This window comes from Crotalus tigris, unplaced genomic scaffold (genome assembly GCF_016545835.1).
Source record: "Crotalus tigris isolate CLP2741 ecotype Arizona unplaced genomic scaffold, ASM1654583v1 scf7180000019068.10715455, whole genome shotgun sequence".
Taxonomy (NCBI): Eukaryota; Metazoa; Chordata; class Lepidosauria; order Squamata; family Viperidae; genus Crotalus; species Crotalus tigris.
In genome coordinates, this window is record NW_024097358.1 from 7,771,361 (window position 1) to 7,784,609 (window position 13,249).

The window sequence follows — 13,249 nt, forward strand, 5'->3', positions numbered from 1 at the left end:
AAAAGGTTTTAAAACTCACTTAATTATCCTGCTTAGCAACATAAATTCTGGTTCCAATTGCTATTATAAGTTGAAGACTATCTGTCCTATATCTGTCAAAGCTTGCATTATGATTGGTGGAAAGTTTTCCCCACTGATAAAAGGTATAGAGACAACTGTTAGAATATGAGGATACCATTATTTGCCTGCAGGTGAGGCTTAGTGGAAATCGGGATGGCAATGGAGACAGCAAAATCTTACTGATATGGGGTGTATTTATTTATTTTTTTGTCACAAAGAGGACCAGACTAGTTTGACTTAATTGTGAGGAAGAAATCCTAATCAGCACATAGCAGTTGTCTCTTATCTGTTGAGTTATAGTTTTTACTATGCTGAAAATACTTTGATTCATTTGGCATTTATGTTTCTTAAAACCTGCTCATGGTGATTAGTTATATTTTTTCCTGTTATATATTGTTTTGTGTTTTATAATATTTTGAAAGTTAATAGTAACAATCATAACATAATAATATCTGCCTATCTCAGGTCTTTGGGAAGAACTCAATGGATAGATAAAAATATTGATCCAGTATAAACATCTGGCTGACTGTGTGGTCAGTCATAATAATAATAATTGGAACAGCTTATGACCTGCAACAAGATCTTTCACACCATCAAACAACATCTGTACATCATTGTCTATTGCAGGTCTTTGAGAAGGTCTTGTGAGTAAGGGAACAAAAATGCCAAATCCAGGCTAAATATCTGGCTGACAGGGTGACCAATTATCATGGATAGATTGGCTGGAGATGATGGGAATTGTACTTTCATATACATCTAAGATATTCCAGGCTGGGACTGTAATGTTTAATGGGAAATGAGTAATTTTAAATTTAATAGAAAAAAATTCATCTCCCTACCATCATACTATCTCCCCACCTAGACATTAAAACTGAATCTGCATTCTTAGTATCTTAGAATATATTTGAAAGATTATTTGATAATTTTGATATTAAAAATAGAAATACTCAAAGCATGTGCAGTTTAGATGTTCAAACTCACTTTAATCATAGTATCATCACAACAGGAATAAAAAGGAGTTTGTTTCTACTGCTTCCATGATAAACATTTTTATTGGGAAATAAAATATGTATTGTTTTAGAAAAGTACAATTTCAACTTAAAAATAATGAACATTCATACCCACAAATATGCTCAGCTGTCTACAAAATATTTTTACAAATAAAAGAATGCTGTGAGGATCACAGTGGAAATGGTTGGCCTTTTTAGTTCTTTGCTATGCTCTGTTCAATCATAAAATTTTGAGTTTTGGGTTGTCAGATTTTCCTCACAACAATTCTGTGAGCTGAACTGAGCTGAGAGGGAATGACTGGTCAAAGCCACCCATCTGGCTTTCATGCCTAAGGTGGGACTAAAACTTTTGGATTTTTGGTTTCTAATATGGTGCCTTAAACATCAGGCCAAGGTATTTTCCATCCCAATTAAACATGTATGGGAAGTTTTCCTAACCCAGTAGTTTTTGCTTAGTTGGAAAAAAAGATTGATAATGTGCCTCAGGATGATCTGTCACCAGCCTAGTCCTTCAGATCTTCCAGTCATTGCTGTAATTGAGACCATCCACCTTGTTGCTAGTTCTCCTCTTCTCATCTTTCTTTCCCACTATTTCTAGTATTATGGACTAGGGAGTTTGTCTTGCATAATGTATCCAAAATATGCCTTGAGTGAGAACTCTGGATTTAATCCGTGATTCATTTACTGTTTTCGTGGCTATCCACAATATTTTCCAGCACCAAAGTTTGAAGGCATCAGTACTATTTCTGTCCTGCTTTTTAAGAGTCCCTGATCTGACTATATTTTGAGTTATTTAAGATTCAAGACTGAAAGGAGAAATTGGAGAATATTGTCTAGAAATGCTAAGGCCATTTCAACCCATGCCAGATGACTTCTTTGGTGCAAAAGAGAATTAAGCATCTCTCTCTCTCTTTCTTTTTTCTCTCTCTTTCATTCTGTCGAAAAAATGATGAATAGAAAAGTCTATTGCTTGTTTCCCATGAACTGAAATTTACCACAGTAACATAATTAATAATATTCGCTAATTATGCTGCATAGACTTTTCAGTTTTTGAAACTGAACTCTTCCACAGAATCCATTTGTTTCCGTCATTAGATTTGCACAAGAGAAGTTTTTTTTCCTTGTTACAGATTGCTTGCTGAATCTCACTTGAAAAAAAATAAACAAAAGAAATAGAGAACCAAAAGCCAGGGAGCTGCCAGCTTTGCAGCCAGCTGCCGCCTCCTCCGCTGCCACAGTAACAGGAAGAGCACCTGCCGGATCCACAGTTCACATGTGTTCCCATCAAAGACCCCAAAAGATGCAGCCACCCCTGACTCTGTGGTTTCTGCAGATTTGAATAAAACTTTCCTTTGTTCAAAAATGTAGGGAGTGCAGGAGAAAAGATGTGTGAAAAAAGACAAAAAACCAAAAAAAAGGTGGGCAGGGGACAATCCCTGCTGATATTGACCACTTCCAATTTCAGTGGAAAAGATTTAATAAACTTGCTGAAATTTCCAGTTGAAACCAGCACTTTCTTGAGTTGAATCCTAGAGACAGATAAGCAGAGATCAGATCCTTTGCTCTGACTGCTGCCACCATTAGCCAAACATGCATGAATGTTTTTGCTCAGGGCCACAGCATCAGGTGCCGAGAGCAAGCATGCTCTCCCCACCACACCATTCCCCTGCAGTTTCCCTAGAGGATAAGCCAGATGGGCTGCAGCCTACCCAGGGAGGGCTAAGTAGAGTACTGGCTCTGCACTCAGGAAGTACCATTCCCCTTCCTCCCACATTCCCTCACCAATGTACTTGCATCAGGTTGAGAGGCCACATGTGGCAGCTGCTGCAGACTGTTGCCTGAGTCTTTCTTTCCCCTCAGCCACGCTCTTGCAGCTGCCAAACCCATCCCGTATCCTGCCCACAAGGGGGGCCTGGCCCTGACGAGCAAAGCGAGCAGGATGGTGATAGATGCCCTTGGGTGTCATTGCTAATCTATTTCTTTCAAATGGTTTATTAGAACCTTGCAGCCAAGATGGGATGAATCACGCCCATGGTATGTTTAGCAATAGTTGGTTGAATAAATCACAATTAGCTGGATTTGTTGGACATGTTAAAAAAAAATGCCATTAAAAACATGCATTTTCTGTGTTTGCACAGTACTCTAAGTGAAATAAAACATAATAACTTAATGTACTGTATGAATCAATACATATAAGACAGCAAGTGAGGGATTCCTCAAGAAACACTTCATTTGCATGCTTTTGGTCATACTGCTACTTGAAGCAGGGAAATATGGCTGGAGTTACTGTGGGCAACCTCACATGTCTTCCTTACCCCCTCACTCCTCCAAGTTTATTTATTTGATTTTTACCTTGTTCTTGCTTTTTTGTAAACTCAAGGCAGCAGATCAAATACTCCTACCTCCTATTTTTCCAACAACAACCCTGAGAGTGGGTTAGTCTAGGAAAGAATGACTGGCCTAAAGTCACCCCATTGGCTTTCATGTTTATGGAAGAATTAGAACTCACAGACTCCTGATTACTAGCCCAGTACTTTAGCACCAAACTAAACTGTTTTAGTTCACCCTCTCCCATTTCAAATGTTTTCAGGACTATAGCTTTTTCCCATGACTTACATTTTTATTCATAGGCCAGCTGGCTTTAGCAGAGGGAGGGGCTGGTGAGCTCTGGCATAGCAGAACCTTCACTTGGTTCTCATCAAATACAAGAATGATCTCTAATAGGATGAATGTTGTTATTCAGGTATAGTACAGTAGAAGCAGGACTGATAAAGAAGAACTGATGCAATGGGTCCCAGAGGTGGGATTGCTGAATTGTTTGATGCCTTCTCCTTAGCTTAAATGTTATAAGTTGCATTTTATTTCTCCTAGCTTCACCTCATCCTTGTGCTGTTGGATTCTGAGATGTTGAGCCCAGGAACAAGAAGGAAGAAAAAGGTTGCATGAGGACCATTCATTAGTAAATATAAGTCAGAAAGTTATTCTTTTTTTTTATTGAAGAGTTTTATAAAAGTTACAATATAAACCCCTAAACCAACCCACCCTAAACCCCCCCTCCCTCCCCCACTTCCCAGAGCTGAGTACAGGGTTACAATTATAATAATCATAATCTAACTATCATTAACCAATTATATAAATAACCAAGTCCATAATGCGCTTTAACTCCCCTTTAGCATAAATATAAGCAAATTAAAAGTAAACATAATACTAATAAAAACATAAACGAACATAATATCCTAATTATTAAACTAGTTATTATCCAAATTGTTAAACAATACTAATACTAATAATAATAATATCATATAATTAAAACTAAAAATTCCACTATAATAAGCTATTATTAATAATAATATTCTAGAATGTACTCATAAACTAAGTGGAACTTTTTAGTCCCATATTTATTCTGATTATAATCTATCCATTTATCCAGTTATTCTTTGTGGGACTGAAATGACTGAATTTCTTCCAGCTCTGAAGTCCTCAGATCTCCTTTGTCTTTTTGGTCAAGTTTGTCCCTTCCTCTTAAACACCTTCAAGCCTTCGGTTCTTGTGTCCAGTCCAGTGCAGTGCACTGAAGTTTGCATCCATGCACATCCTGATATTTCTCCTTGGCTCCCCACTTCCTTCTTTTCCCTATACTGGGCAGTGTTGAACCATTGTCACCAAAGGGACTAGGTTGACCCCCTCCTCTCTGTGACAATCCCTCAAATATTGGAAGACTGCTATCATATCACCCCTAGTGTTGTGTCCTGAGCCTGCTGAAGCATTCAGCAGGCTCAGAAATGTTGTAAATGGTCCCGGACAGACCAAAAGCTGCCTGGGACCAGACTGGCTGTCGCCAGCCTTGCGCAAGGCGTGAAAACAGCCAGATTCTTATTGGCTGATGCTGTCCGGGTTTAGGACAGTATAAAAGGCCTGCGTGCCTTTTTTGGTTATCACTGGTTGTAAGAAGAAGTCAATAAAGAAAGCTTGATGTTCACCATGTGTCTTTGTTTAATGCCTGCGACCCGAAAACATAAAACTGGCGACAAAGGTGGGATTACTGCAGGCAAGAGGAAGATTTATAACTGAATTGAGGACTCACAGAAGGTCCTGAAGCTTGGGAAGTCGGCGTCCAGCTCTGCGACTCAGCCTGCCAGTACAGCATCGCTGGAGGCGAGCTTGGCAAACGGACCCCTTCCCCCAGTAGGATGAGCCTTGCAGTGAAAGGCATAAATGAGGCCTGTGAAGACTTAAGATGTCGAAGATTGGCTGCTTATCTGACTTTGATGTCTCTCATCCGGAGCGCTGGAATTCATACGTGGTGCGGGTGGAGAACTATTCTAGGGTCAATCAGATAAGGGAAGACGGCCTTAAAGCAGCAACCCTGCTGTGTGTTTGTGGACATGAAATGTTCAACATAGTAGAGAACCTGGTGGCCCCTGTGCTTTTAGAGTCAGTAACTTATACTGACTTGAAGAAAATGCTTAAAAAACATTTCCAGCCTAAACTTTCTGTAATTGCTTGGAGGCACGCGTTCGAACAGAGAGACCAGAGGCCGGGTGAGTCTGCTGCAGACTTTATTGCTGCCTTAAGACAAGCAGTCAGGCCTTGTGAATTCAAGGACCTGGAAGAGAGGCTGCGAGATCATTTCGTTTGTGGCCTATGAAGTAGGGAGCTGCAACAGAAGATCTTCGCCAAGGAAGAAGTTTCATTCCAAGATGCATTGAGAGAGGTTGGAGCTGAAGAAGCAGCGGGTGGCGCTGTGAAGGCTTTGCGGCTTGCCAGAAATCCTCCAGCCACCGTGACCATCCATCAAGAGGTCGCTAGAAAAGATCCAGAAATGGATCCTGAAGAGGAGATGGATAGGCTACACCAGCCAGCTGAGAGAAGGCCAAAGAAGTGTCCAGACAAGGCTTCAGCATCTCCTCAGTGCTTCGGGTGTGGAGGACACCACAAGCACGTGGATTGCAGATTCCGCTCTGCCATTTGCCAGGCATGTGGAAGGCAAGGCCACATTGCCTCCATCTGTTTAGGTCGCCAGAAGGTCCAACCTCAGGAAGAATTGCTTCAGAAAGGTACCAGGGTCCCCAGCCAACACAGGGTGGGTTTCTATGCATCGCGCAGGAATATTCTGAGGACAGGGACACACAAGCCCCTTAAGAAAAAGCTTCTCATTGATGTGAAGCTGCAAGGGGTTCCCTTATCAATGGAGTTGGACACAGGGTCTGCTCTATCAATCATTTCACATGACACCTTCAAAAGGATTTGCAGCAGTAGTGGCCTTCGAGTCAAACTCAGGCCATCGAACTTAATCCATACTGACTTCCAGAATTCCAGAGTCAGTGTGAAGGGGGAGGCTGTGCTCAAAGTGCAGCGTAAGGCTTTTGAAGGCCTACTAGATGTGGTGGTAGTTGGGGGTGATCGCATTAGACTCGATTGGTTCGAGGCCCTTGGAATCCAAGTGACTGGGCTGCACAGCCTGCAAACACCAGGCCTTGCAGAAGTCTGCAGGGAGTTTGCTGATGTGTTTAGCTCAGAGCTTGGCCTCCCATTGCCCTACGCCTCGACCCAACTATCACACCTATTAGGATTAAGCCTAGAAGGGTGTCTTTTGCTCTCAAGAGCAAAATTGATTTAGAGCTGGACAAGCTACTCCAGCAGGGCATCTTAGAACCTGTGGACTCTAGTCCATGGGAAACCCCCATTGTAATGCCTTTAAAGTCTAATGGAGAAGTCCGAATTTGCGCAGACTATAAATGTACATTGAACAAAGCACTGCAACAGCATGCATACCCAGTCCCTGTGGTAAGCCACATTCTGGCCTCCCTCAAGGGGGGCACATTTTTGCAAAACTCGATTTGGCACAGGCCTACCAACAGCTATTGTTGATGAGGCAACAGCTGAGGCTCAAACAATAGTAACACACAGAGGAGCCTTTAAGGACAAAAGATTGCAGTTTGGGGTTAATGTAGCCTCTGGCATATTCCAAAGTGTCATGGAGCGCACACTTTGTGGTATTCCTGGGGTCTGTCCCTATTTTGATGACATCCTCATTGCTGGGGAGTCATCTCTAAACTTAACTGAGAGATTAAGGGCTGTCTTGCTTCGTTTCCACCAAGTGGGTCTGTAACTGAAGCAAGAAAAGTGTAAGATTGGAGTCACTTCCACTAAATTCTTAGGTTTCAGAATTGATGTTCAAGGTATCCATCCTGCTGAATCGAAGCTTCAAGCGATTCAGCAGGCCCCAAGCCCCGAGTCCAAAAGCGAGCTGCAAGCTTTCTTGGGGCTCTTAAATTTCTATCACGCATTTCTTCTACACAAGGCTGCAGTGGCAGAGCCATTACACCGGCTCTTAGATAAACAAGCTTTATGGCAGTGGAGTAAAGTCCATGAAAGGAGTTTCAATGAGGTTAAGGCCTTGCTCTCTTCAAATGCTGTATTAGCGCATTTCAATGAGCAACTGCCTGTGTGTATCGCATGCGATGCATCTCCTTATGGGGTGGGAGCAGTACTTAGCCATCTGAAGGCTGATGGGACACAAGTCCCTGTGGCCTATTACTCAAGGACTCTGTCATCTGCAGAGCGGAATTACACTCAGATTGACAGAGAAGCCTTGGCCATAGTGGCTGGCATAAAGAAATTCCATGATTTCTTATATGGCCGCCACTTCATGGTCTACACAGACCATAAATCTCTGCTGGGTTTGTTTACTACTAACAAATGGACACCATACATTATTTCTCCATGTATGCTGAGATGGTCCATTTTCCTGTCAGCATATGACTACACTCTAATTCACAAACCTGGAAAAGAGATGAGCCATGCAGATGGCCTCAGCAGATTACCTCTAAAACAGATAGAGGCAGATCCTGCTCCTCCTATTCATATTCTTTCCATTAAGGAGTTGCCTGAATCTCCCCTCAATGCTAGGGATGTGGCTGCTGAAACTGCCACTGATCACATGCTCACACGCGTGCTGACATGGGTGTTGTCAGGATGGCCTGACACGTGTCCAGATACGGAGTTTCAAAGCTGCTGGCAAAGGAAGCATGAACTTTCCATTTTCAAGGGGTGCCTGTTATGGGGTAGTAGGGTAGTCATCCCAGCCTCATTGAGGTCTAGAATCTTGCTCTCTCTGCATGAGGGACATCCAGGCATAGTAAGGATGAAAGCGCTTGCGCATAGCCATCACTGGTGGCCTGGGCTCAATAAAACTATCAAGGCCCAGGTGCATGGATGCCAAGTGTGCCAGCAGTCAAGGCCTGAAATGCCTCAGGCCCCAGTACATAGGTGGGAGGAAACACAAACCCCGTGATCACGGGTACATATAGATTATGCTGGGCTCTTTCAGGGGCAATTCTTCCTTCTCCTTGTTGACAGCCATTCCAAGTGGCTAGAGGTTGTTCCTGTTTCCTCCACTACTACTGTCAGGACCATCCAGGTGTTGAGAGGGATCTTCGCCTCACATGCACTTCCAGATGTCCTGATTTCAGATAATGGCCCCCAATTTACCTCTTTTGAGTTCCAGGCTTTTCTTCAGGCCAACTTGATCCGGCATGTGACTTCTGCTCCCTTCCACCCATCTTCCAACAGCCAGGCAGAGAGGATGGTGCTCACTACCAAAGATGCTCTAAAGAGACTCACTTATGGCAGCCGGCATCACAGGTTAGCTGATTTCCTTCTTGCACATCGCACCACACCTTGCACAGCCACAGGGAAGAGCCCAGCAGAACTCTGCTGGGGTCGCCACCTCATCATGAAACTGGACAGGTTGCACCCAGACCGGGTGGCTTCACAGGTGTCACAGCTGCGGGCACATAGGAGACTATAGTTGGGCGATCAAGTCTGGGCAAGGAACTATGGACCTGGACATCTCTGGATCACAGCAGTGGTATGCAAGGTCTCTGGGCTGCTGTCACACGAAGTGGCCTTGGACGATGGGCGTGTCATCAGATGACACATTGACCAGGCTCTCCAGCAACGTTTCTGCGCCTGGCTCTGCTCTCGGGAGGGAGGAGGACCATAATTTGCATTCTGAACCACAGTCTCCCAGCTCCAGCGGTTTCTCACATGCCAATGCACATGTTTCAATGACAAAAAGGGGGTCATCCCGCACATCAGTTATTGCTCCAGACAGGGAGTCTCATCGGGGGCATCCACACAATCCAGTTATCGCTCCAGACAGGGAGTCTCCAGAAAGGGGGTCATCCCACACTTCAGCAAATGCTCCAAACAGGAATTCTCCTGAAAGGGGGTTTGCCATGGAAGCGGCTCCTGACTCTGGCACCTCCAGCACGCACATGGGGGCCACAGGGTATTGGGGCACATCCGCCACTCAGGACAGCTGTTGGTCTTGGGCTTGAGGGACAGTGCTCCCAAGAGGAGTCCATTGTGGACTTGGGGAATACCACCCCACCATGGGACTTGGGGAATTCCACCACCCCCCGAGGAACTCTGGCTTGGGCTTAGAGGGTCCAGCCAGTCAGCAACTGGGTGGGTCACCTGGGTCTTTGGGGCATCAAAGTCCTGGTCTGCCTAGCCTGGCAGGCGAGCTGGCAAGCAGGCACACTCACCGGCCATCAGAAGGTCACAATGGGCCAAGGGCCCACCTAAACATCTTGAGGACTATGTGAGGTTTCTGTCAATTCTAAGGGAACCTTACTAGTCCTTAAACAAGATGCAGAGCAAACACTCAGTGAAGGGATGTTATCTTCAGCTTATTCTTGTTCCATATATTATGTTCTATTATTTGTTCTTCTGAAATGACTGTGTTGTAGATTGGAGATAGATGATATCATATCCCTTCCCTTCTAAGAATGACAAAGGCCACTCTTTTGAAGACAGCAAAGTCCACATTTTGGGCAGAGAGGACCACTGGTTTGAAAGAGGGGTCAAAAAGGCCATCTATGTCAAAAATTAACAGCCGTTTCTCAATAGAGGGGGAGGGATATGATATCATTTATCTCCAGTCTACAACACAGTCCTTTCAGCAGTTCCAAGAAGGCTCCACACCCATTTGCACCACTCAGATGATCACGAGGTCACAGATAAACCTCCAAATGGCCTCAATGATTCTCTAAAAGAATGCAAATGACCAGCTGTCTGCAAGGAAAATAAATCCTTCTATTCCCCCCTCCAGTCAGAGCTGAAGAAGCTTCTTGAATGAGAGGTGAAACATCTTCAAAGAAAAACAAGGAAGTCCAGTTGCCTCTTGAAAAAGCACCTTTGGGATCACATCTAGTCTTTCTCTTTGTTAGATTAGACATTCATTGTACGGTCTAGCTACCAGTCCCTTAATCAGTTTTCAATTCTGTCAAAATCTTTCTAGATCTTGAGCCTAACTTCTAAAGTGTTGGCTATTCCTCCCAGCTTAATATCATCTGTGCTGTCCCTGTTTATAAGTCCTAAGAGCTTTACAACAAATGGGAGTTGGGAAACGAAGGCGGTTTCTGGCAAAGTTGCATGCAAAGGATCTTTCAAACGTTAACCCGTGTTTATATGGGAAAACATTGCAGGGGATCATTTCATCACAAGGGTAATTCATTATTATGGCTACCAAACACTGTCTAAAGTAGTATAGACAGTCCTCAGCTTACAACCATTTGCATGGTGAAAATTTAAAGTTACAGCCACACTGAAAATTGTGACTTGCAACTGGCCTTCTCACTTACAAGAGACATAGCATTCTCACAGTTATACAACCACCATGTCACAAGTGCTTGGTATCGACCATGTATTTACAATGGTTACATACGATCGCCATTTGTGACCTTCCCAACTGATCTCCAACAAGCAAAGTCAATGAGGAAGCCATATTCGCTTAATGACTGCGTGATTCACTTAACTGTCATAGTGATTTGCTTAACAATTGTGGCAAAAAAAAGGTTGGAAAAAAGGGAGCATGACTTACTTAACAACTGCCTTGCTTAACCATGGAAATTCTGGTCTCAGTAGAGGTCATAAGAAGAACTATCTATGTAAATAATATTTTTTCCCTTCTGGGGAAAGAGCTGTACGTTCCTAAAAAAAGATATCATTGTACAGAAGCTCTCCCCCCCCCCAAAAAAAAAACATCTTGATCACTATTGTCATCCTGTAGCTATATCTCATAAAGCACCAGTCTGACCAGTATGATCCCTCTGCTGTATAAGCCATAAGTCTTGACCTGGCACCTGCTTTTGCCAATCCAAGCAGTCACACAAAGAAAATGCAGTGCTTATCAGTCATTTTTTGTTGCTTAGATCTCATCATGACTAAAAATATTGTGTCATGGTCTAATGAATATCTCTCACTGGAGATATTTCTGTCTGGGACTGGGAACTGAAACTCCTATGGCTGGTCATGGGCTATCTACCTTAGGCTCATGTGAGCTGTTCAACCCAATGTAAGCCTCCCTCCCAGCACACAATTTAGTTCACACTCAAAAGAGATGGCCACAATCACCGCTATCACCTCCCCCGCAGTGAAACTACTACAGGAAAAGTTGGAACATAATGATTGCAAATAAGACAGAAAGCTGCAAGCACTGAGGGAAGTACAGTGAACTGAACACAATGTACTAGAAGATTATCTTCTCACAGGTTCATCCTTCAATTAATAGAGCAAAGAAATGGGCAGATAGCAAAGGCTAATGTTTTTCACCTGCTTACATATTTGCTGGATTCATGCATTATATGAATGGTTTGTTTAACTGCAGTTGTAATGTCACAGTTAGGGTCACATAAAATGGAAGTGATTTGCTATTGTTTAAAAATGATATGCTTGGGATCATACTTTGCACAAAGCTAAAATGAAGAAGTCATTTTATGGTTTAGCGTATTGTCTTAAACATAAAACCAAGCTATAACTCATAGTTTGCAAACAGTAGTTGTTGGGTTTTCTTACTTAGAATCAAGGAAATCAGATTATTTATTTATGCAAATGGTTAATCCTCTGATTCTAGAAGAGTTCTATAGATTCTTCGAAATGGAATGTTTACACTCCAATGGGTGTATTTTTTTTTCTGGAGGCTATCTGCTATAACTCAGTTATGGTTATCTACAATTCAGATTCATAGAGAATATAATTTTATATTTCCTCCTTGGGTGTGATTGGAGTATCTCTTTGCTTCTTGGAAAAAGCAGTAGCATAAGGTGCTGCCAGAGAAGCTCCCTATTGTATCTCTGACTGAGTACTTACTCTGAAGATCCACCCAGAAGAGTGATTCCTTCAGAAAATTTTAGATGTCACAGTACCATGTTGATTCTTAAACAAGAGTCTCCACTAGGACACGGCAATCTTATGGAAGCAAATATTTGCACAGAAATAAATTTAACTTATTCAAAAATAGGATACAGCAACTCCTTTGTTGCTCCACCTAGATCTGCCTTAAAGTTTGAGAAATACAGCTCTAGTTGATGATTCGGCTGGAAAGTGCTGAGTTCCAGATATATTACTCATTTAAAATACCGAAAGGAAGCAAAATCTGATAATCCAGCGACTGTAGTGAAAAAAAAAATCTGTGTATGACTCAGATCTTAACATATTCTGCCTGAACCATTTATAATCAGCAATAGCAGGGACTGAATCTGTGACTGTGAACATGCAAATACATTGGCAGTAGCAGTCTTTCTATGGCTGTGGGCCTCTCAGAAGTTTTGGGATGACAACTTGATGTTGGAATTTTTGTAGATGGATAGCCAGTCGTGTTTCCTGTTTATTAATGTTCCAATTTTATTTGCACTTTGACTTCTTAGAAGTACTACCAATAGTTCTCAACTTATAACCACAACTGAGCCCAAAACTTCTGTTGTTAAGCAAGACATTTGTTAAGTGGGTTTTGTCCCATTTTACGACTTTTCTTGTCACAGTTGTTAAGTGAATCACTATAGTTGCTAAGTTAGTAACTCTTGCCATAGTTGTTAAGTGAATCTGGCTTCCCCATTGACTTTCCTTGTCAGAAGCTCACAAAAGGTGACCCCAGGACAATGCGACCGTCATAAATATGAACAGTTGCCAAGCATCTGACTTGTGATCATGTGACCATGGGGAATACTGCAATGGTTGTAAGTGAGAAAAATGGTCATCAATCACTTTTTTCACTAACCGAAATGCAAGTCAAGGACTAGGTATACTAGAAATCCTAATGTATATATGTATATATGCATTTACATCTACACCTTGAAATATATATTGAAAGAGTTGGATAAAAATTGTAT